General features: G+C 41.1%; 2 long non-coding RNA genes across 4 annotated transcripts in view; one reads left to right on the forward strand and one right to left on the reverse strand.

The window, feature by feature from the left end:
* The window catches only part of LOC120358604, a 179,414-nt gene extending 178,631 nt beyond the window's left edge, over positions 1–783 (reverse strand). For 2 of the 3 annotated variants that reach the window (XR_005575490.1, XR_005575491.1), the window contains exon 1: positions 1–783. This is a non-coding gene — a long non-coding RNA (uncharacterized LOC120358604). The other variant, XR_005575489.1, reaches the window with a different exon arrangement.
* Positions 744–24,802, forward strand: LOC105196915. The gene is made up of 3 exons (XR_850785.3): positions 744–1,548; positions 5,745–5,786; positions 24,059–24,802. It is a non-coding gene; the product is annotated as an uncharacterized LOC105196915 (long non-coding RNA).
* The last annotated feature ends 386 nt before the right edge of the window (positions 24,803–25,188 follow it).

Below are 25,188 nucleotides of genomic sequence, written 5' to 3' on the forward strand. Positions count from 1 at the left end.
CCAGATGGTTGCTCCGTCGATGCTCGATGCCTTCCTGGGCCTCCTTCTCCTCCTCTCTCTCTCTCTCTTGCGTTGATGCTCCTTCACTCACGGCACTCACACACACAGCTCACTCGCGAAAATAAGGTTAACTCCTTGCGCTAATCGCGGGAATACGATGATCGCGCGGCACTTTGACACGGCACACCCGAGATCAATCGTACGCGACGTGCACTTCGTTACATCGCGACGGAGAGAATAAGATGATAAGACACGAAAAAGATGCGATAGCGCGATGCTACGCGATCAACACGCAAACTACTCTCGCCGACCCGCTCGTCACCGACTGACGCGACCGGCGGCCGGCGGCACACGGTGCGACATTGATACGATAGATTTCGGGCGAGTTAACCTCTGATGACGACGCATGTGTACATCCGCGTCCGCGACCTGCCGTCCGCGTTCTGCTCATGTAGAATCGGCCCTTTACACAAATCACTCCGATCGAGTGCGTCATACCTCTTCCCAACGACGCACGGCTCCGCGAGGGCATTCGCGCTCGCTCGAACACGTCGCCAACTATGTAAACAAGCTGTGTGCTTACATGTCACGCGGATGACGAATATCGAGCCGCGATCGAGGCTATTCACGGCTATACGGGATAATTATACGCGACACGACACTGCTCCAGTACGAAGTCGACCCGCTCCGTGCCCGCGACGATTCACAACAATCACCACTATTGCCAACTATTGCCACTAACCGAAATATTCAAATACGGCGTCGGTAACGCCACCCATCGCCACCCACCGCCGCCCCCGTCGCCCCCGGTAATCCGTCGGTACATACAACTCGCGTGATACCGGCAGGGGCGACGGGGGCGGCGGTGGGTGGCGTTACTGACGCCGTATTTGAATATTTCGGCTAGTGGTGATTGTTGTGAATCGTCGCGAGTGCGGAACAGGTCGACTTGGAGTACTGGAGCAGTGTCGAGTCGCGTATAATTCCGTATAGCCGTGAATAGTCTCGATCTCGTCATCCGCGTAATAAAGAGTAAGTACACGGCTTCTTTACATACGTTGGCGATGCGTTCAAGCGACCGCGAATGCCGATCCCCCCTCCTCCCCTCGCGGTGCCGTACATCGTTGGGAAGGATGCGTTGGGAAGAATGCGTTGAAAAGAAACACGATGCTCTTGATCGGAATGACTTGTGTAAAGGGCCGATTCTACGTAAGGGGAACGCGGGTGGCAGGTTGCGAACGCGGATGCACATGCATCGACATCAGAGGTTAACTCGCCCGAAATCTTTCGCGTCAATGCCGTGCGCCGGTTGCATCGCGGCGTCGGTCGGTGATGACGAGCGGGTCGGTGAGGTTAATTCGCGGGTGGATTGCCTAGCATCGCACTATCGCGTCTAAATCCTATTCTTCTCGTCGCGATGTATGTCTGTCGAAGTACATGATTGAGTACCGTGTCAAAGTGTCCGATATTCTACCTCTGGACTTTTCACGGGATGTCGTCGGGTGTCCTGCATTTCGTTCTACCTGGACTTCGTCGGCATTGCGTGAGGTAAGAGTTAACCTTTACGATACCTTGCTCAAGACGGTATCTTATTCCTATCATCCTCGTTATCTCGAATTTATTCATTTTTTCACCTATTTTTAAAATGGTTCAAAAAAGTCTCTAAAAACTGACGAACATATTTTCTATTTTCTTCTTTGTAGAATATGTTGAAACTTTAGAAAATAAAATAAAATGTATATAACTTATATAATATAATAATCCTTCGAACCTGCGAGAAACTTGTACAAACAAGCATCAGTCAGATACAAAATATCCAGGATGGCAGGAAATAGATTAATACCGCTCAATTGAAAGCGTTTCGAGAACTTAATGGAAGAATTTGTACTTTGTACGATTTATGTAAATGTATTGTTTAATCGCTTGTTGTACGAAATCTGTCGACTCTGTTGCCTGTAAATTGTCACATGATGACTTTAGTAATAATATGAATAGTTGAAAATATTAACATGAAATATTGATTTTAATTAGTTGCTTAAAGAATTGTTAACTTTATTAACATATTTATATTTGAAAGATAGATTTAATTTCTTAATTGAAACAGTATTTATGAAAATTTATATTTGTTAATATTGTTTTTCCTAATTTTTTTACTCAAAGAAAATGTTATAAATAGTTATATGTGATTTTAATAAATTAAAAATTCTATTGTTTATATATGTAATAAATAAAGAAAAATAGATTATATAAGTTGTTGCAAAATATATCAAATTTAATTTAATTTTTCTTTTTTATTTATTAAAATTATAAAATTTCTTTTGAGACGAAAGAAAATAAGAAAGAAATAATTTAATTTTCTCAATAATTCTTGATAAAAACAAAAATACTATCAATTACTTTAAAATATTTATTAATTTTCTCAAATAATTTCTACAAACAAAGATAATTTACTACTAATTCTAATTATATCATTTTAAAATATTTAGTCTTAAATCTGGAATCAGATCTTTTACTTGAGTCTTTTCATTGTCACCTGATTTAAAAATATACAAATCAAATGCAATATCTTTTTAAATCATGTCTAGACTACACTTAAAAGATGCAACTTTTTTTAAATTAATATTTGACTGATACGACATTCAGGAACTATCAGTACACATACACACAAAGAAAAACTCGTTGCTGAAGCATCTAAAAATTTAGCTAAATATAGACGTGAAAATAATTTATACCTTAATTAAGACTCTCAAGCTATGGTCAACAAAATAAAAAATGCCAATAAGAATCAACATAGAATGGTCGTGTGTGTATATGTGTGTGTGTGTGTATGTGTATATTAATTTATTAAATCCAGAAAGACTTTTTTTGAAAAGTTTTTCTAAATTTAATAAATTTTATGTTGGTTCTTATTGGCCTTTTTTTTCGTTGAAAACAACTTTTTGTTAGACCATCAAAATAATAATGAAGACCATGCAGAATGATGAGCAATGCTGCAAAAATTTTTGACGCTCGGACAAACAGTTCGAATGTCCTTTATAATTATTGTAATGTAACAAAATCATTTTCTGTCAGAAGTAATTTTTTAAATACTTTTAGTAAGCAAAACTGTGTAAAATCTACTTTTGAAAATTAATTGTTAAATTTCAAAAAACAAAATGTAATTACTATGCCTTGGCGAAAATAATATGTTCCTTGAAAATTTATAAGATACTCGCTTAAGTGTTGAATAGATGTTTAATTGAATTTTTAAAACGTTTTTTCAAGTGTTTATGAAATGAAAATATAAACATGGAATTATTTATGAGATATTCACATTTTAAGATCAATTCTATTTTATGGCACATCTTTTATATAATTATTTATATTTTACTTATCATTATAATTAGAAATTTCCACTTTAACAAGTTTCATTTAATATCATTTTATCGCCACCGTTATAAATAGTAGCAGTCTTCTATTAAGAAAAATGTAGAATACAATTTTATTAATTATTATTATGAATATTTGAATTTGTGATAATTGAAATAATTGAACATTTTGTGATAATTAGTGAAAGTTAGTTTCAATCGAAACTTAGTCACAATCTTGAAGCTTTTATTAAAACTTTATTCCGAAATTCACTAATCAAAAACTCACGTTTGCTCAAACAGCAGTGTATTTATTACAAATCATATATTATCACATGAAATTGATGTTTAAGATTCATTTAGAAAATCGCATTATATCCCAAACTGGTTTCGACTGAGTTCTCCAGCAGAAACGCGATTATAAATGCGAGCTTTGCGCTCAGGAAAGATAATGCTTTAAGCGTCGTTCGTCAACGCTTACGCGGCTCGTTCCTTTTACGTTGCGGTGTCTAGAACCACCCAAGTAGCCGAGTAACCAATCCTTGACCAGAGCACGCCACGTGAATAGGTGAGAACGAATCCAAGCGAATATGTCTGTCGTGTTACGACAAAGGCCGCGCTATCGGGGCCCCGCGCTCGCGCAAGATAAGTAAGTGCTTTAATTTATTCGAAACACCTCGGTTATTAATCGTCCGCTTCGTGGACCGGGACGGGTCCCGGAGGTGGTACCCGGCGTGGCCCCGAGTTCGGTGGGGAGAGAGGGGTCGAGGGCGCGATGAGAAGGGGTTAAGAGGTTGGTCCCTCCGTGCGTGAGGTTGCGTGTGCCCGCGCATACGTCTCTTGCATACGTGTGCTTATATACGCATATAAATACGCGGATACAAATAACGAACACGCGGTCGTGTCTCAGCTAAGCTCGTTGCAGGCGCAACGCACCCAGAGCTGAACCAGAGAAATGTTTTAAGCGAGGCACTCGCGGCGCCCACGCTCGTCCGCGGCAACAGACGCGCCGACACGCGCGCGCACACCGCGCTGGGCCCTTATTTCAGCCATAAATTAATGTTCTGTCTTCTGCGTATGCATAATTGTGCGAGCCGCGCTACCCGCTCATCCTCCTCCTCCTCCTCCCTCTCCCGCCCTCCCCTTCCGTTTTTCGTGTCTACACAGACCGGACGCCGGGCGACGATCCGCAACGACACCGCCGACGAGGTTAATATCAATGCTGATGACACGTAACGAGGGCTCTAATGGATACCGCGAGCGCGGATCGCGCGGGCATATGCGCAATGTGTATCGTGTACGTGGCATTATCCATGGACCGGATACGCTCCCGTGACGTGTTACCGCAAGGATAATACTCGCGCCATCCCGCCCGCGATATTTTCAACTAGCTGTGCTTCTACCAATGCGTTATATTTATAACAGAATAATGATACCTACGAGATAAAACACATTCCCTCGTGTCTCCGTACGAAACTAATGATCACGGCTAAGCAACGGCGAGAAGCGTGAGCAAATATCTTCTTGTCTTGCCTCGATAAATTATTTTGATTAATGACTTCTCAATTTTTTCTTCAGCCTTTGATATATATGAAATTACAGCCTTCGATATAATATGAAAAAAAAAATTGACTAACCGTGACGGTTATCAATGAATGAACAGATAGATGTTCTTTTGTATAATTTTTTGTTAGCAATAATTGCTAAAAAGGATCGTGTACATAACTATACAACTGTCGAGAGAGTCCTCAGCAGTTAAATTAGCATGAAGACAAGGGCGGGGGGGCGGAGAGATCACTTTTCGTTTGTATCGTCGTATAAACGAAGATAATAAGGATGGGTCTCACGTTCTTGCATTTACATTCGACCTATTGTCTTCCTCTCTCCGATTGTCTCTCTTCTCTCAATAATCCGAGGCCTTCGCTCTTGAACTCGCCACAATTCGCTTTCGATGCTATTTTTGTGTCGTCTTCACCACCATGTGTCTACCGTTGCCCTGGTTAAACGAAGTTACTTAATGTCCCCAACGGTCTTTGAATACTAACAATAAGATAACAAAACAAATGTCGCTCTTAGCTCCGAGGCTGCAGTGCCTGTCACAGTAATGTCACATTCCGCATATAACAAGTCCGTGCATTATACACGTATCCTTTCTCCCCCGTTTCGTGTTCTACAACATGATTCTTTCCTGATCATTTGCTGTTCATGGATCACGATGAAGCCCATTTTCAAATAATAGCGATGTTCAAATAACAGCGTTGGGAGGCGTATCCAGGATTTTTTTTGGACCAAATGTTACACAGAGAAAAATCGATGCTTGTGTGTAATAATTTTTTGAAATCTTAATCATGTTTTTTAGGAACTTTATTATAATTTGGCTATATTTATATTTTACAGATTGACGTCGTTGCTACAACTCCGTTGCTGCACATCGCATTGGTGAGTCGAATTATTATTTATTTTAAGATGGAATAACAGATATACATACACTAAGAAAAAAATTTTTTTAAATAAAAAAAATACATTTTCTTATAATCGTATATTTTGATACAGGCATTTATTTGTTCCGTTTAAGTAAAAATATTTACTTTTATATAAATAAACGTGTTAGCTTTAATATGTAATTTTATATTATTACATTTCAATAATGATTTTTTCAATAAGCTAATAATATTATTAAACTTAATTAAATTGTTTTCTGAGATTTCAAGAATCTGATTATCTTGAATATAAAAATAGTTTAACAATAAATATTTTCTAGAACTGCAAAATAAGTATTTCATTAAAAACTGTTTTTTTTTAATTTTATTTACATAAATATTTCAATGGAAAAGTTTTTTACTTGACGACTATAAGTAAATTAGCAGCCATCGAGTAAATAATTGTTTTGTGTTAAGTACACAACTTTTTTATTTTAAGATATTCTTTCTTTCAGTGTAGGTTTTGCAAAATCTTAATTTTTATTTTTTTCTGAAGAAAATATAAGTAAAATACAATTATCAAAAACAAATACTGACAGCGTTTTAATTATTTTTGTATGACGACTCTGTAATTATGAGAGAAGCGAGTAGCCGCGGTGACTATGCGAATAGGAGATGTTGGAAGCAACGTGATTGCGCGCACAACACGCGGGAAATAATGAAAATAACGCAGGGAAATACCGCGTTTGGTAAGGCAGCCGTGTACGTGTCGCCGCGTGCACACACGCTCGGTTCCACGGTGGTTCTCCACGAGCCTTGCACTCTCGCAGGCACCTTGTTATGCGCTCTAGCTTTTATCTCTCGAGTCCCGCGGTGACGAAGCCGACCTGTCAGTCACGTACCAGGGTACGTACGCGGGATTTGATTTTATCGGCCTCGTGCTTTTGCATACGGCGCCGCGTCGGTGTACCCACGCTGGTACACATGTGTCGCCTTCGTGATGCTGCCTTTTCATACTACGTCGCGCGGACGCGCAGGCGACGATAACGCCGTTCCGCGCACCGTTTATCCCGCACTGGTGAATGCACTCGTGTCCCGCACACCGTCGACGGAAACAATTCAAATTACGTTCTTAGAAAACTGAAGAATATTCCCTTAAAATACGCCACAAATTTAGCGATCTATTTAATTGCCACAACGGAATGTACATTGCAGAATGTTAAAATAAGAAAACGTTCACGTATGTGTGAAAACGTATTTGCAATTTATACAATTAGGGCTCTGAGGACTAAAGTCAGAGAATTAAAATTGTTAATAAGAGTCAATGCAAGATAGTCGCGTGTACATGCAATTTTATTAATTTAAATGGACATTTCAACTCTAGTTTTGGATCATCTTCAATGTAATTGAATAAATTACTCGTTATAATAGGCAATGGTTACAAGTTGACAACTTTCCTTTCATCAAGACGAAATTGTTAACTTAGAATCACTGAAGGCCTATTGTAACGAATATTTATTCAATTAAACTGAAGATGACCCAAAACTAGGATCGAAATGTCCATTTAGATCAATAAAATTATATGTGCACGCGACTATCCTATGTTGGCTCTTATTAGCATTTTTAATTCTTTGATTTTATACTAATATTATTAATATTATTATCATTTATTTTTGCATGAAAGAAAAATAGGTGCAATAGAGGGCACTTTACGTAGGAATTTAATACAAGAGCGATTTTTTTTTATAAACTTATATATGATACGGAATAGTCTTATTCCTTAATCAGTGACTTTGTTTTGTTCGCCACAAAGTAGACAACAACGCAGTAACAAGTGAGTAATGTGAATTACTTTGCCAGACAGCGGTTTATAAATCGTGCGGTTTTAATAGGCAGTACACGTCGAATGTCACCATTGGGAAGGCGACCTCCGTACACGCATCACGGTCGTGCACCAAGTACATAAGAGCGTATGGCTCGCGTTTAAAGCGGCGAATTAGCGTCGCACCCGTTTTAATATCGACCAACACGACTGTTTTGGAACGTACCAGAATGATTCGTTCCAAGGCCGGTCCGAAAAGGCACGGAGATCAACGTTCAAAGTGTTCGTCGATGATCGCGATCGTGCGCGAACGACGTAGACCGCAAACTTTTGAGGCTGATGAAGGAACAAATGAGAAAAAAAGGGATATAATCATAGTGATTTGTGGCGATCCGCGGAGAGGTACGCGAGCAAAAACGCGATATCGTGCGATAAGTAAATCGAGAGAATCGTGTAAATTAAGAGAGATCGTGTAAGGTAATGATGATGACGCGACTTTATCATGATGATTGTGAGAGATCGAGCGCACGAAGGATACGATATTCTACTAAAATGTTTATACGATGCGCACGGACGGTTCGAGCGAAAGAATGCCGCGGTAGAAGGGAAAGTGAAAGATGCGAAGTGTTTCAAGGATATGCCAGTGCGGGAGTATAACCAAGTTACTAATTATATCGATTAACAGGCTAATCTATTCCACGCGGAATAAAATTGCTTAAGTACTCGTGTCCTTGACTTTGCCAGCGCTTCTCAGCTCGGTTTTCCGCTACGATTCGTGTCTCTTCTTGTCCTTCCTGTTCCCTTGCATCAAGATCGACGATAACGATCTGACCCGAAACCTGCTACTGACGTACACTTACACGTGTTTATCGAATACGTAAGAAAATGAGATTTGATGATTCTCCTGGAACGGAACAGTTAAGCCTTAATTAAAACAAGATAAACCATCGCAGGATAATTTAATGAAGTTCCAGAACTTAGGCCGCGGAGGCCGGTCTTCCTGGAAGGGACTCCGAGATTTAATTAAAAAGCTAAATCACCAGGACAGAACCTGCAATAATTTAACAAAGCTTCCGAACTTGAGTATCATAAACTCTCCCTCCTATCGCGTCATCTCTTTATCGCCTCGGTTTCGTAACACAAGTAAAGTCGCTTCTATCGTGCATCAACACGATAGAAAATGAACGTTCGAGAGGTGAGCAAAAATGCTTGTCGCTTTATCGAACGATCGGAGATAACCGGCGTGCAGAACGTAGTGCGAACGACGATGAAGGTGCATGCGATTTGCGTTACTTTTACCGGCTCGAGATCTCGAGGTTACACACAGCCGGGAGAAGAGTTTATTTTTACTAGCAGGTGATACATTCTGCACGCGCGTTCGGCCGATGCTAATAAATCCTGGACGTGTCCTGGACGCGCGCGCTACGAAGTAACGCGATTCTCGTAATTATTGATTTCGCAATGACCGACACGATCGAGTGTATGTCCGAATGCGGTGCGCGAATGACTCCGCCGCCGCTCACATACTCGCACCTCCATTAAAGACAATTACTGGAGAGGGATATGTTCTCTGTGAATGATTAAATACGTGTATCTATAAATCACGAGGCATACGGCATCAGAATCGAATGATTATTGATTGATATCGGTGTATTTGGTGCCAATGAAAGAGAGCGACGAGTGCTATGCGCGCGTTGTGTAACGATTAAAAATGGGAGAATGGATAAATGTCATCACATGAAGAAGCTTCTAATAATAATTACTTCTCAGCAATTCTTTTCTCGGCAATAAATTTCCGTAATTATAATTTTGCAATGACTGAGCAAAGAGACGAGTATATCAACTAATATTAAAAGTTAACTTGAAAAGAATTTGAAATATTTAACATGATAAAATAGATTATTTTTTCATTCATTTCTTTCGTTCAATTATTTATTTTGTGTATCATTTTAATTTTGTAGAAAAACGAACGTAATATAATTATGAGATTTTGGAGATTGCAATGACAGAAAACAATCCGATTTTCAATAACAATTCATTAAATCCAGGAAGTGCTATTTAATTCTGCAATTCTGTTTGGATTTATTTTATCTAAAATTTATTTTTTTTTATTAATATTTTATTAAAAATTTTTCTCTATTTTTTCTGATTTTGTTTGTAAATGTAAGATCTTTTTTCTGTGAAAATGTTTTATTTTTTTTTTATTTTTTAGAACTTTTTGACCGTACTGACTCTAAACGATATGATAGGAAATTCGAACAGAACAGCAGGATTAAATAAAGTATGGATAACGAGAATACATTTTTTTTTAAGGAATATCAAAAGCAGAGAGACGTATACTTATTCTATAATACTTCGGCTTGATATTAACTACATAACTATCTTGTTCTTTATATATCGCGCGAAGCTTTCCGTTCGACAATCGAAACCGATCGATCGACACTCGCCTATGAGAAAGATCATCATTTCGCCGTGTAATTACGCCGCTAGGATAATTTGCAATAATCCTCTCCCGTCTTCCTCGGCGTATTGTTTTCCAACTCGGTCAATCGAGATGGCCTTCGATCGAATATCGAGGCGAGATAGAATCAAAATCTCAGGGCCACTCTCGGATTCGCTGCTCTCCCTTGCCAGCGATTTGTAATATTCTCGGGAACTCGCCGAGATCTGCGCCAACGCGAGATCGCGCGAATCTATCCGCGACAATTTGTTAACTGATCCAAGAAAGATCAAGCGCGTTCATCCGATAAAGGATTTATTTTTTGCACTTACAAACAATTATTATTAGTACGATTGGGGAAGTTTCCAGATAAAATTAATGACAAAAACTGCTTTAATACACAAATTTTATTGGTAAGAATTATAAGGAATAAGAAAAAAATCTTAATGCTTAATATTTTTATATCAATCATTAAATATATTTCTCTATAGACTAATATATAGTTCTATAAACTGCACGTCAATACGAGTTCTCGGACTTAAAACGCAATCTTTAAATTAAAGCTATAAATTATATTTAAATTATAATAAAATTAATTTAGTCAAATTTGGTAATAATGCTAATCTTAAAAAAACAGTAAAGAGCTTGTGAAAAAAATCACCCTAGAGTAAAAGTATAAATCCAGAAAGTTCATTTTATTACATAGGAATATACTCTCTAAATCGGAATTAGTGTATTGTTCACTGAAAGACAATGAATAGTCTGATTCCAATGGTACACTTATAACTATACCAATCAGTGATATATGCACTGTCTTTCAGTGATAATACACCGATTCCGGTCAGTGAGACTAACCCTTTCTTAATTAGAATCACTAGAAAACAGTGAAGAGTCACAGTTATAAGTACAGCACTGCAAATCAGTAAGATTTCACTATCAGTAAGATTCAGAGTTGAAGAGTCGTTTTCCTTTCTTCGTGGAGATAGGATTGCAATTAAAAGAAGTGTAATGAAGAAAGAGTATTCCGGGAACATAACATCGGTAGCTTTTACGATCTCGTGCGATGCTGATTGAGAGAGAACAGGTCACAACAGTGCGCAGGTGGCGCCGGTCGATTCGTCGCAATAAATCTCATTTCTGTGCAATCCGTTAGACGGTACTATAGTTGCGCGGGAAGTAGGTAGTGTGGGAGCTGGTGCGTCGCGCGAGTTCGCGTGTGTCACCTCTGGCACTGCGCCTTTACCGCGACGGCTTGCCGTCAACTCGTCATTATCTGCCGCGCGGCGATGATTACAATTATTATTCCGGTTGGCCAATAATCATATCCCGTATAGCGTAACCATTCGTCTACGATTGCGATCGGCGATCACGTACGTGCCGTCCCCGTCTTTCGCAGCGTCGCAACATTACTACGACCACGAGACCTACGTACGACTCTCTTCCCCCGCGAATTTTCTCAAGTCCGCGATAATGCGATCTTCCCCGGCATGATCATTGAACAAGCCGTCTAAAAATAGTGAAATGTAGAAAATATATATTACATCGCAAATGTACACTTTAAAATATTTAAAATTGCGCAATTTTCCTCACTTTATTAACGCAAATATTATAGAAGCCTCTTAGTTGAGAAAGTTGTCTCATTATGTTAATACGATTTATGATTGAGATTCAATCGTTTACTTCGAGATCAAGTCGAATCTCGGAGTTGTCTTGGATCATGTCGAAAGGTCCGGTCTACAATTTCGAAGGACGACAGCGAGATTCGCGGATATGCATGCCGTGTGTGTCGTACCGGTAGGATAGAATGCGCTCACGCGTCGTCGTGAGTCAGATATCCTCCGGGTTTCAGCGTGCCGGGTCGGAGGTCGTCCGCATTTGCTCCCATCTCCACCTGCCCCCCTGCTTCGCCGCCACCGCGCGCCATCACTATCCTCGCAGTCGCATCCATCGCATCAGCGTGTGTCTCGGTGTCCTTGATATTAGAATGGTCCAGGGGAACGCGCGCATCCCGGTGACCGTTACACGGCTGCGCCGTCCGTGTACATATGCGGTCCTAGCTAACCACGACACAGATGCGCAAGATCGCCGGATGACGACATCGGTTCATTATCATCCGGCAGGTTTCATCCGATTCGCGATTTATTCCTGCGATTTTACGATCTCTTTTTTTTATTATGTTGATTTTGGGCGCTCGAATCACGACTCGCGACGCGAAGATCGATGGGCAAGAATGATCTGTAGATCGCGTCGATTTATGTTGCTCGACGACTTCGTCGACAGCGAACAAGCGTTTCACGTCGCATTGCCGATGTTTTTTTGCCGCTGATATTTTTGGAAGATAGGAGAAGCAAAAAAGATGATTATGCATTGTGGCTAGAATCACAGCTCGCGGCGATGCGCGGTCTTCGTTGCGCTGATTCCCAATCGATTAGTTCATAGGACGAAAGAGCGTTTATTGCTCATTACCAACACCGATGCACGCTTGCTGCACGGTCGTTGTGAGAGCTCGGCGGAGATAGTTGCCGCGCGCGTAATCGCTCCCGAGTCCGTATGCGCGTTAAAAATCATGCTCTTCTCGAATGGCACTCATCACGGCAGCGACGATGATTACCTACCAGCTTTTACATATTCATTCGCGCGCTCGCAGCCGAAGCATGCGTTCTGTTATCGACAAATACGTAAAAGCATGGCAGGCGCATTACGCCAACTGACTCAGTCGTCATTGTATCTCGCGAAGACTAATCGCCGAGAGATAATCTTCGCGCGATGGTTCTATACCCGGAGTCCTTTACTCTCTCGCGATATTGATGGATGAACGCGGCTGACAAATGGAGATTGACATGTTCATAGAGTTGTCGCGATATAACACAGATGAAATATAGATGTAAAAACACCGACTCCGTTAATAGTTGCTTAATGTTAAACTTTTATTCGTTATGAAACGTAGCGGCGGCAAATAAATTTGTTGAATTTCACGCGGTGTAAAAGATTGCACGGATCGCTTAAATGGGAATAACGGTAAGCGCGAGAATTTTTTTTCCACGATTCGCAAAGTTATGTAATACGATAAGACATGTGGAGATCGAGAAGGATTAGCGAATTCAAGAGGAGTAATTTGCGAGGATGGTCGGACAGCTCGTAAGCGGAAGCGGAGAACGTGCGACCGTGCCGCGTAGCCTGGATTAAGGATGGTACGGGGCACCGACGTAGGATCGCGTGAACGTGGCTGCAAAAAAAAACGCATAATACACGGCTCTTAGAGCATAAAGCGGAGGAGAACTGTTCCGAGGCGCCCGGAGCGGTTACGAGGAGCGTGGAATCCGCGAACAAACGTTGTGTGGTAAAACCAACGCGGCGCGGTGCGGTGCGGTGCGGTGCGGTACGTCCGATATTTTCGACCGGTCGCGACCGCTGCGATTACGCAAGGTGAAGGCAGGTTAAAGGATCATCGTAGCCTAGTCGGGGGAGACCCAGTTCTCATCTATTAATGCGCAATTACTGACAAACAATGTGATTACGGGCGCGTTTAAAGTCGTTACGCGACGCTTACGAGCTGCCGCTCCATCGGCTCTTGCTCTCAATAATGCCTCTTCCTCTTCTCTCTCTCTCTTTACTTTCGCCATCGGCCACTTTTAGTTTCACGGTCGACGTACGAAAGACGTGTTACGCCCGCGCTAGATCGCCTCTCGCTGAAATCGACGAGCGACGAAACTCAATGATCGTCTAATTTAACACGATGGCCGTTTAACGAACGGCGGCGGCGGTAACCGATTCTCACAAGGCCGATCGATCTTGTCGAGGAAGATCGATCGACTGCACTCGGCAAATAACTCGACCGCGTGCATTGTGCATTAGCGAAGGCGAGGTTCAAGGACGCGGCTCTAAGCCTATAGGGAACCACCGTCGTCGAGAACGAATACGGCGTTTCGCCAAGTTCCGGTTATCGATCGGTCGATGAGTCATCGAACGTACAATATGAAATAAGTGGGTGATCGGAGAGATATGAGAAACAGTTAATAGTTCTGTGAATTGATCGGGAGTCGATCGACACGACGGATAAGGGTAAGAAAAATTTCTATTCGAGGGAACGCGCAAATGCGTTTCATCGCGAATTGAAAATATCTCCGCGATTCCGTCATGGTTTCTCACTTTTGCACCCGGAAGCTCTATAGTTAGTCATCGTTAATCGCTCGTAAATTTTCTACCGTGCAAAAAACTGGATCGCGAGGATACCATAATGCGTTCTCGACGGGCGCCAGGGTCCAAGGATGCGCTCCCCGTGTGTGCGGGCAAAAGATACTTAATAATGCATTAAAAGATGTTTTATTAGTCCGTCGGGTCGAGAGGCAGGTATCCGTTTTCGTATTTCATCGAAGCCGCTCGTACGTCATTACGCGACGGGGAGAATCCACCAAGTTTTCGAATTATATAACACGCGTTATTATTGAAACGAATACCGAGCTTAACCACAGTGAGAATGTATGTAGCCGTTTAAAGCCGCTTTTGCAGGCTGTCGCGTCTTTTTGTATACGCTCCGTTCCGTAATCTTAATCCCCGTCGCTCTTCTCCGAATGACTTTTATTGCGAGATATAACGTAATTAGGGATCCCGCAAAATTATCTGCTTTCGACCCGAATAGCGGTGTATCACGATACGTCGTCGCATGCCGAGTGCCTGACGACGTTGGAACCGTTAAACAATAATAGTCCTTATAGAAGCGAACGTCGTCGTCGCGCGTTCACACGGTCGATCTGCTCATAAATTTGGCATTTATACTTCGTCTAGGAAATAAGAAACTTTGCGCATTCGTCTGGAGAGAAGAGAGAATTCACGTTTTATGGCTCTGCATCGCATCGTCGGGATGACACGCGAGCATCTCGAAAAATACTATTCTCTATTCCAGAAAATCACACGTAGCGATCGTGCCACTTCTTGGTTCACATTACTTTTTTCAATCAACGAAGAATCTGTAGAACGATTGAATCATCTCACGTTGTTTGTTGAATTTATCTCATATACTTGCGCACAGGCACGTCGATTGCTTACTATGCTAAACGAAAGCAACGTACAACGAATACCGCACAAATTGCTACGCTCGTAACAAATTCATTAATTAGAGACCATGACTCACGTCATCCTATCTATCAGCAACGCCTTCTATAGACGCTACTTTGCGGCAGGTCTTTATACCAGACAGAACAAGGATAATGAGGTGTTTCTCGTAGCTTTTTTTTTAGCGATTTGCAAACATGTGAATATATCAAGGTAAACACTTTGCACATGTAACAAACACAAATCTAATCCCACGCAAAACTGACATTTAATAAGAAGAAATATATTCAACTTTTAAGTATAGTATATTAATACGTTGAGGAAAACGTTACTAAATTACTTAATAAATATTTATTTAAATAGTACTAATAAAATATTTACTACATGTAAATTATATATTTATTTAGTAGAAGAACCACTGATTTAAGTATTATTATTTCTTGTAAAGTGAATATTTATGTACCGTGAGTAAATATTTCATTAGTATTATTCGAATAAATCGAGGGGAAATTCACAGCCGGCATTGGTGTACAAAATTTCGGCAGTGGACTGCCGAAAAAAGTAAGCAGTGACCTATAATATTGACGGCATTGTCGTCAGTGGTTGGGGAGTGGTGAGCTCACTTCAGAGTCGATCATGGGGTTGAGCACAAAAATTTTTGAATACTTCGGGAAAGCTTTAGAATTCTTGTGCAGGCATTGGCGTATGATAATGGGCACGCGGTAGTGCTCATAATTGCATGGCATTGCCTTAATTTTAATATAGGATTGACGGCATTGTAGGCATTGACTAACAATAAGCATTGTCGGCAGTGTACAAAAATGTCGGCAGTGTTTTACAGCAATGCCAAAAATCGGCATTGGTGTACAAAATTTTGGGTTGTGAATTCCCCCTCGGAATAAATCTTTATTGAGATTTAGAAATGTTTTCTCTTAGGATAGAAAAATCTAATATATCAAATAACAATTTAGTTATTAAATTTAATGCTTTGCATTTTATATAATTGAATTTATTAATGTCGGGTATTTTTTTCGACATAAATAAAAATAATAATAATTTTAGCAGTGTCGTTTCATGATTTTGAAGACTAATAAAATGTTATGCACGACGTCGGTGTTGCAATTAAATGCTGAATTATTAACTCCGCAATTGGATTGCGGATGGGAAGTAAATTTTATATCTCCCTCTTGAATTTTAGTTGGACTTATCGGGAATGAGAGAGACAGCACTTTCTGACGGCAGTAAATTATCGATGTACCGGGATGCTTCACGTGAACGATTCGGGTCATCGAAAATTAAGGGGGGGCTTAATTTTAACGATCTGTAAGTCTTCCGTGCCACGAACACCAACAAGTAACTGCGTCTTCAATTACTGAAGTAATTCGGAGCGGGTAGGTAGCGACGACTCGCATAACCGCTTTCACCTTTGAACATTTTCGCCCACGTTGAGGAATAATTGGATTTTCCGCGATTCCCGTGGCCGATGGCGAATGTAAAAACCTGAATTAACAAGAAAATTTTAAACGCGCACGTGACACGCGTGCACGTTGCTCGCGCGAGCAATAATAATGCCGGCACGATCCTAGCCACGCACCGTGGAGACGCCTTTCGGCGCCGACTCGTAGAACGAATCAGCGCGGATCTCAAGGACTGTGAGAAAGCCCAAGGGCGAAGTCGCGATTAAGTCAGAGACTCCAGAGGAGGATGAGAGACGAGGGGAGTTCCGCGGACTGATAATATTAGTCAACGATTATGCATGAACCCTGACCTACGTAAGGCCCCTTTCCTCTCAATCTTTTATATAAGTCTGTTTCTATATACATCTAAATTTTATTCTCATAAAACTAATTGCAAATTACCGAACTAATATATGTAATTATTCTCCGCATAATTATGTATAAATACTTTCTGTGCGTAATTTACGTAAGGAAAAACATGGGCGTATTAATTGATAAATTGGTCATTATTTTAATTGATATAAATAAACATTGATTAATATAACAATAATAAATTTGGTAAACTTGAAAAATTAGTGAAAGTAACGAAGACAAGGATCACTTTCTCAGTTTTATCTCGCAATTTTTAATTTTTTGCAAGACTTTCGCAAGTATGAACTTTTACGTAAGTAAACGATCAACATGTATCGACCCGCATTGCAAGTTTAATAATGCAAAATGTTCTTTATCATACAATTGCGAAAATATTTGAATACACGTTGACTAAATTTCTCTCATCATAAACCGAAATTAAGGCAACTATTTGAGATTGCTAGAGATGAAAGAAGTATTTTATATTTCGGTGTAAAAAAAAACAATTTTCAACATGTTTTTTTTTTACTAAAATACTGAAGAAAAATATAAGATTTATTTTTCTTCATCATTTGTTATTAAAACGTGATTTCTGTGTTATTTTGATATTATTTAATATCTTTACATTTATAATTTCAAATTGAGGTGGAAATGTTTTTGCATTGTTGCGATATCTAATGTTTTCATAATGCTTTTTCGTTAATAAATGAAAGTTAATACATAAACAATAAATGAAAAGATTTTTATGTTAATTCATGGGTTTCTTTTATAATATCTTTTTATGTTAATTCATGGATTTCTAGTAAATAAACACAAAGAAGTTTGTTTAAATAACATGTTCTTTGAACTCATTTCTTGTTTCCAACGTTAATCTAAATACATCCATGATTACTGCCACTTAGTCATTGTTTGTAGCTATTTTTACACATAAATCTTTTCGATGTCGAAAGAAAATACAATTCGAGTAAATTGTTAGAATCGAAACAAAAAACCACTTTTGTACTGATTATTTTTACTCAAAGTTTTTAGTTCTTTTTTAATCATTTTTATCTTTAGCGATTGCGCATACCTACTCCGCGCTTATGTAATGTGAAGAACGCGAAGCGCGACGTCCGCGTCGATCGCGCTGCGTCTTAAACGCGTCGCGACCGATATGTCGGCGAGTGCAAGAATCAAACCCAAGCGCACGTACTAGTAGCACAGCGGATAAATTAATTAGCGTAATTAGTACATAAATCCGCGGGGAATGCCGGGGCCGTCACGGTTAATTGCGGTTAATGGCCGGGACCGTACGCAATGCTCTCGAACGACCAACAAGCGTACGCGAGATATCCGCTCCGCTCCGCTCTGCAACGCGCGCTCGCGCCACATCTATTTTTCATTCGTGTGCTGCGTGAAACCGTCGTCTTTCCATCGAGTTTTTTGTCGAGTTACGGGGACCTGATCCGCTGTGGCTTGATCGCCGACCTATCTCGATACGCCACACGTCTCTGCGAGGAGGAATTTAATGGTACTCTCGAGCATCTGAAAGTCGCTCACCTGCCAGCTGCCGTCGGCTGCGAGAAATTTCGTGCGCGTCTGCCTTCCCAGATATACTCTCACAAAATCGATAAGCACATTCTCGTGGATTCTCTCTCTCTCTCTCTCTCTCTCTCTCTCTCTCTCTCTCTCGTTCTCCGCCGCAGTGACGAATTTAATGCTGCCCACGGTTATTAATAAATTGTTATTAATTACTCGAGGAGCGAAATATCACCGGCTAATTACTAATTAGGCATCGCACGGTAATTACGACGCGACGGAATATAGCACACGTCGCTCATTCCAGCCAGCGGCGGTCCAACAACCCTACCATGCAAATGAACGTATATTTGCCGTAATTACGCGCAATCAACGAAATTTATTGATATCCCGTTTGGTCGACTGCGTTGTCGATCAAAAGGCCGACGTGTCGAGGTTCAGCGTCGGACCATTTCGGGACACGACCTGATTTAGAGCGTCGCGCATCGATCACTGTCGGCAATGCGTTGCTGATAAATCGCCGTTTAATCCGACCGCGGGTTGACACGTAGCCAAAAAAAAATTATCGCCCTTCATATCGTCGACGTATCACGTCAGGCGTACGTATAAAGGACTTTGGCGGTAAAAAGGTTGCTCTAGTTTGCTCGCGACTCGCGAACGACCTCAGTTGGCGGTGACCATCGCGAATAGCATGACGACGACGATCGGCGGCGGCGGCGGCTCGTCACACGAGATACGTTTGCGGATTCTTACGAAAAAAGCGTGCGGTTGTTTAGAAGTCGCGGAAATAAATCAGCGCGGCGCTTCTGCGAGTACTTTCACGTTGGCGAGGCGAACAGGCAGGGCGAGCGGAAAGTATACGAGCGCAACAAAACGGCACGGCGTTCGCGCCAAACAAGGTTTAATTGCCGGAGCATTGACATGCGTGCGGTTTGCTCCGACGCAATGCGAGCGCTCCTTTTGTCTTTAGCTTCGTGGAACTTCCGCGCGCTTCTCGGAGACTGCCTCCACAGCGGCTCGGCGGGGAAGTCCGTGATTTGTTTTCCGCGTCGCGAGATAAAATAATACGTTACGTACGCCACAGAGAGAATATTGTAAAACCAATTGCGGAAGAAGTACGTTAAGGTATGGTAAGATATTCCGATAATAATATAATTCAGGTTACATAAAGTTCACGCTGTGATTACAATCGTAATAGGCAATTATAATATAATTAAATATAATTAATCCTTTCCCTACTATTCTGGATATTTCGTGTCCGATTGTTCGAAGTGCTCCAACTTATCATTACTTCGGTTATTAAATTATATACTACATTTCATTATTTTCTGAAACAAAGTTTCAACATTTGTTTTAGAAAGCTGAAAGTGTATTTATGAATTTTTAAACTAGTTTAAATAGGTGAAAAAAATAAACAGATTTGAGACAACCGGGATAATAGGGATGAAACATCGTTTTAAGCATGGTGTTGTAAGGAGTAAAACTTCAGTATATTCTCTCTTCTTTTTGGAGATTCCAAATATTTAAAGAGAAAACATTTTTCTACGTAAATTTTACGTCTTTCTTTAATGAAACATCCACGACGCGTGATTTGGAAGTGAAACAAGGGCTTCTTTTAAAAAATGCGTACTGATTGTTGCGAATAACGCAGTATTATCGCGTTTACGTGAGTCATAGGCAGGTATCGGCTCTAAAGCGCACGATTTCGGTACGTCCGTTTTACTCGCGCGAGGTTTGTTAGCGCCCGTATCGCCGCCGCCGAAGATCCAGGGATAACGCCACCCCCTCCGGGTCTTCGGGAAGGTAAAGATGCCGCGGATTACGGGATTCCTAACTCCTCGTCGGTTGCCGCATAACGTTATACCTGCCTTTAACCAAGGTCGATCGTGTCTCGACAATCGCCCGGTAAGATCGTGAGATCGGCCGGCTGATGTTGGTCGGAAAGTTCGCGCGATCGTAAGCAGCCAGAGTTCCACTTTTGATATACGTATTACAATACCTGGACTATACGTTGGCATTAAGCGTTTATCGTCCGAGAATCGCGGATTACGATAATTCCGCCGATATACAGAAGTGCGCTCGGGATTAAGTAAGGATGATTAATGTAATAATAGTGTGTAATTCCACTCGAGATTTATGACATGCCAATAGACGTAACCGCCTTCTGAGCGAGGCTTAGATTGTATAGAAATTCAACAATTAACATTATTAATTTCCTGATTGTATCGGTGTACATCGCAACCTCGGTAAATTGCAAAAAAGCAATCGTAAGCTTTTTCTCGCGATGCGTAAGAACGGAAATCAACTTCACCCCAAACCTCATCAGATGTTTGAATAGGCGAAGAATGTTTCGCTGCGTAAAATATAAAAAAAGCTTTTCGTTTAAAGTGATCATAAGGGTGAGCTAGATTACGATAATGAGTTAGATTAGAAGGAAGTGTATCGATGCACATCGAAGTGCCTCGTTTGTGGATCCCTAGATCTTTATTATCGCTTTCTTCCTTTTGCATACGCGGTGGTTAAAGTCGACATGGTGGTACGGTAGCTATCGAATCGATAGGATCGCATCTGCAACGACCCCGTTTGAGTTTCTCATGATGCACTTCTCTCAAGTCTAGGCTCTCAAGGAACTTTCACGGCCCTGAAGAGCGCGGGGTCCTTGACCGTTCCCGCCGTGATCCCCTTAATAAATTATGGGCGACGATCGGCGGTAAACGCGGGAGGATCAATTTTATCTCTGTTCGCGCTATTTTCGCTACTTTGTACTTTTTTCTATCTTTGGCAAAAAATTGAATGATAGATACTACGAATAGTAATAGAGATGTCGTAAAAAAAAATCATATTTTCAGAATATTAAATTAAAACTATTATAAAAAAAGCCATTTTTTTTTTTTTTTTTAATGTAACCATTAGATCGATCATTGAGATTAATCGCTTACTAATCATTTTATAATGCGTAGAATAGATAGATTCATAAATTTGACTGGAAATCAATGGAAACGTGCACATGCTGCTTCTATAAAACTTGTACACAAGCCGCGAGCAACGAGAGATTAAGACACAGTTTACAGCTGTTTAATGTAATGATAATCATACAAAATTTCTCCTCGCAAATTTCTCTTTGCGAAGCGATAATGATTGATTCTGCTCAGCGTGAAACGGGATGATAGAGTGCGAAGGTCAGGGCTGTGTCGTTCGCAATCGAGAGAGATCAGTCGAAACTATGCGGAGCTCTCGCGAATTACGGGATCTTTCGGCGGCAATCCGGGGATTTTGATCGACGCGCGCGAACGCGCTCGCGCGATCCTACGGGCGAGTAGGATCGATTTATGGTCCAGCGACCGACAAGAAACAACGTCGCCCGGGGCGGGGTCGAATTGAAAAGCAATCGAGAGAGTTTCGGGACGTGGGAAGCGCTCGTTTTCTTCTCTTTCTCGCGCGCGTACGAAGAGGTACGTCGCCGCTGCCGCGAGCGTGTCAGTGAATAGTGAGTGGTGAGTGAGTCACCTGTAGGAGTGGTGACTCGCCCCGCGATCGGCGTGATCGGCGGCTCACCGATCGTGTTCCGTTCGTTCTTGTTGCGCGCGCGCGCGCACGCGCGAGATCGGCGGAACTCTCCTCGAGTCTTGTAATCGTCAAAATAGATGACGTCCCGACGTTTTACACGACGGCCGCGGGTCCGTCGTCCCTCGCGGACGCCGACGTTTACGTGGACGTCGTCGATGGCGTGCTCGGAATCGCGTGGAACAAAAGTCGGTCGGAATGATCGTACGAGATATCGCGTAGCAGCAACTACATGTACCTTTCGATAATTGGAACAGTTAAGCGATCGCGAGTGTTATTCAGGAGGAGATAACTTTTTGAAAGAGAAATGAAATATTTTAACACAAAGATTAAATAAAATGATAAACTCAATTGAAACTGAACCCAATCCAGAGAAAGGGGATAAAAAGATTATAAAAATGACTGAAATTATAAATCAGTTGATCCTTCAAATTTTATTTTCTACCTCAAATAAGAATGTTTTTCACTGAGGAAATTAGCGTACATGTAGTCGAAGATATAAACCTAATTATATAAAGACTAGAACAAGTTTTTGAACATGCAACAATAAGTACTGCATTTGTTCGGCGTATTTACTTGCACTCGCGATCGAGGAAGCGGTCGGCGGCCAACCTTTTCCCGGTTTCTCCTTTTTTTTTTCGGCGCGCTGCCGATCCCTTTTAGTACCGCACGACCTCGGCTGGCCTGCACCCGCTGCTGCCGGACGTCAAACGATCCCGCCGAGATCGCGTGACGGTAATGGCTCGCTCGTACACTAGTTAGCTGGCCGGGGAAACGGAACGGGATGAGTCGTGTGAACCAATCCCTCGATTAAGCAAACCTTGTAGTGACATTTAGCCGCGGTATCTGTCTCTGAGTTCCAGTCGTTGCGAGACGATCGAGTTCACGATGAAGCGACGCAATTGCACGCCGACCGTCGCGCCGTCGATTGATCGTCATTCCGCTTCTTTCTGATTGTGAGCAGAGATCGGTTGAATGCCACGAGAATTTTCCTGATCGCGCCTCTACTAATACGAAATTACGGTTACAAGGAAGACGCGCGGATATAGCGGGCGGCGGGCCATTAGGCATTTTGCGTGACGAATCGCGTAGCGTGACGCGATAAAATCTACGTTATGATCGTGACGAAATGCTGATTATAAAACTTCCTATCGATTCTGGCTTTAACAACTACATTTAATTATATTTGATTGCATTAGTACGACAAAAAGATTGATTTCCGATTATCAGCTCGAAAAACCACAGATGGTCGACTGTTATGTATTTGCGTGTTAGAAAGCCTTACGTGTTGAATATCTTTAACCCGCTCATTCGAGTATACACGCAAGAATTATCGAATTATCGTTATTATCTCGTATAAAATTTGAGGAAATTAAGATTGCGTCGAAACAAATATAAATGGCTTGTTTTTCTGCCGTTATTATCTTCTAAGAAGTGATAATGCCAAGCATTAAAAGCTAACGCAAACTGTTCGCAAATTATTCGCTATGCATAATTAATGATTGTTACTTCGTGCCATTAATTAATACTTACAACTAACGACATGTAAACGTATCAAAATGACAATTAAAATTTTCGAAGCTTTTTTTTATTCAAAATACGGTGAAAGAGATAATATTTTTAAATTAGTTTTGACGACGCATCGGATTATTAACGTTAAGCACAGTTCTAATTAAATCTGTATTTTAATATTTATCAAGGTAAATTCGACGTGGCATAAATTAGACGTTTATATATCATTTATAATTTATGAAAGTCATTCTCTATTTAAGAGAACAACTTTAATAAATCATATATAATAATATAGAATAATTGTAAGTGCTAATTAACGGTACGAAGTAACAATCATTAATTATTCGTAGCGAATATTCTCTCTATTTCATGCTAATTTGCGAAATTTGCGGGTATCGAATCAATCATCATAGAGCTTCGTACTATGAGCTATTTTGAAATTTTTTTTTCATTGTAATATATGCGAAGTATTTATCATATGCCATCAATGTCAAAATTGTCGTACTAAGTGATTATCCGATTCCGTTGATTAGTTTGCGTCATCGTAATTAATCGTGTGTTCGTCCCTGTTATAGTGTTGAATGCAATGGGCAAATGTGAGAGGATGAGCGGACTTGGAAAGCATCAGCCGACGTCGGAACAACCATGGTGAGTGAATTATTGTTTTATTTTATTAATCTTTCGCGCTCTAAATTATATCTCGCGAGTGAACACCGTTAACGTTCCACATTCATTAACATCTTTTTCCGCAATGTTTTCCATTGCGAATGGCTCGTCGGAGGAACCGGTGCACGCCGATTCCGAACGGCAGATATCGGCCGGCGACGAGGGCATGAAAAAGTTTATTCCGCGCTTGCAAAAATCGCGTGGATCGTCGCGCACGGCCCGTGCATAGGAAACGAGGATGCGTTTTAGCGACGGCGTCGGTTAATTAACGTCGGCATTGCTTCGGCTAGCACTCTTGTAACAGCGAGATCGCGAGATGCGATAGCGGTCACACCGACCGCGAAAGATCCTCTTCTTCCTTCGCTTCCTCGCCATTCTTTTTTCCCCTCCTTGCCTTGCTTATCCTCCCGCTTCTCTCTCGATCGCGGCAAGCGGTGATCCTCCACAACGGGTCGTGCATCGATAAATTTCGGAATTGGCGCCTCTGTCGATCCCGGGTCCACCTAATTAAGCGGTTTGCCCCATAATTATAGTCAATTAACGTCAAACTCAGTCGACAGCGTCGAAACCGCTATCGCTCCAAGATTGCTCGATATTACGCGCACCTATACGCGCGCGAGCGTCCACGTGTCTCTCATCTTAATATTATCAGGTCGATCATTTTCTCGCCCGCAGCGAAATCGCTCGTCGTCTCTGAGACGCGACGTCTTTGTATAACACTGAAGACTACTTCCGCACAAGAACGGAGAGGAAAATCTAATCCTATTGAAAATAATCCCTGTTTAAAAGATCGATAGAAATCAATACGAATTGATACGATCTATCAAGAATCTTATCGTTTTCTATTGTAACAATCGTTTTACTTTTCATGTTCTGAAAGAAAAGTTATCGTTTCGCACCATTATCTGATGAAAGTGAATTCAATCGTTAGAATACGATAAAATTCTTATATTGCATTATTGCTCTTTATTCTTCGATGGAATTTATCGTAAATTTTAATTTCTGATTCACAATTACGATTGAATATTTCCTATTACTT

The sequence above is a fragment of the Solenopsis invicta genome, chromosome 8, assembly GCF_016802725.1.
Source record: "Solenopsis invicta isolate M01_SB chromosome 8, UNIL_Sinv_3.0, whole genome shotgun sequence".
NCBI classification, from domain to species: domain Eukaryota; kingdom Metazoa; phylum Arthropoda; class Insecta; order Hymenoptera; family Formicidae; genus Solenopsis; species Solenopsis invicta.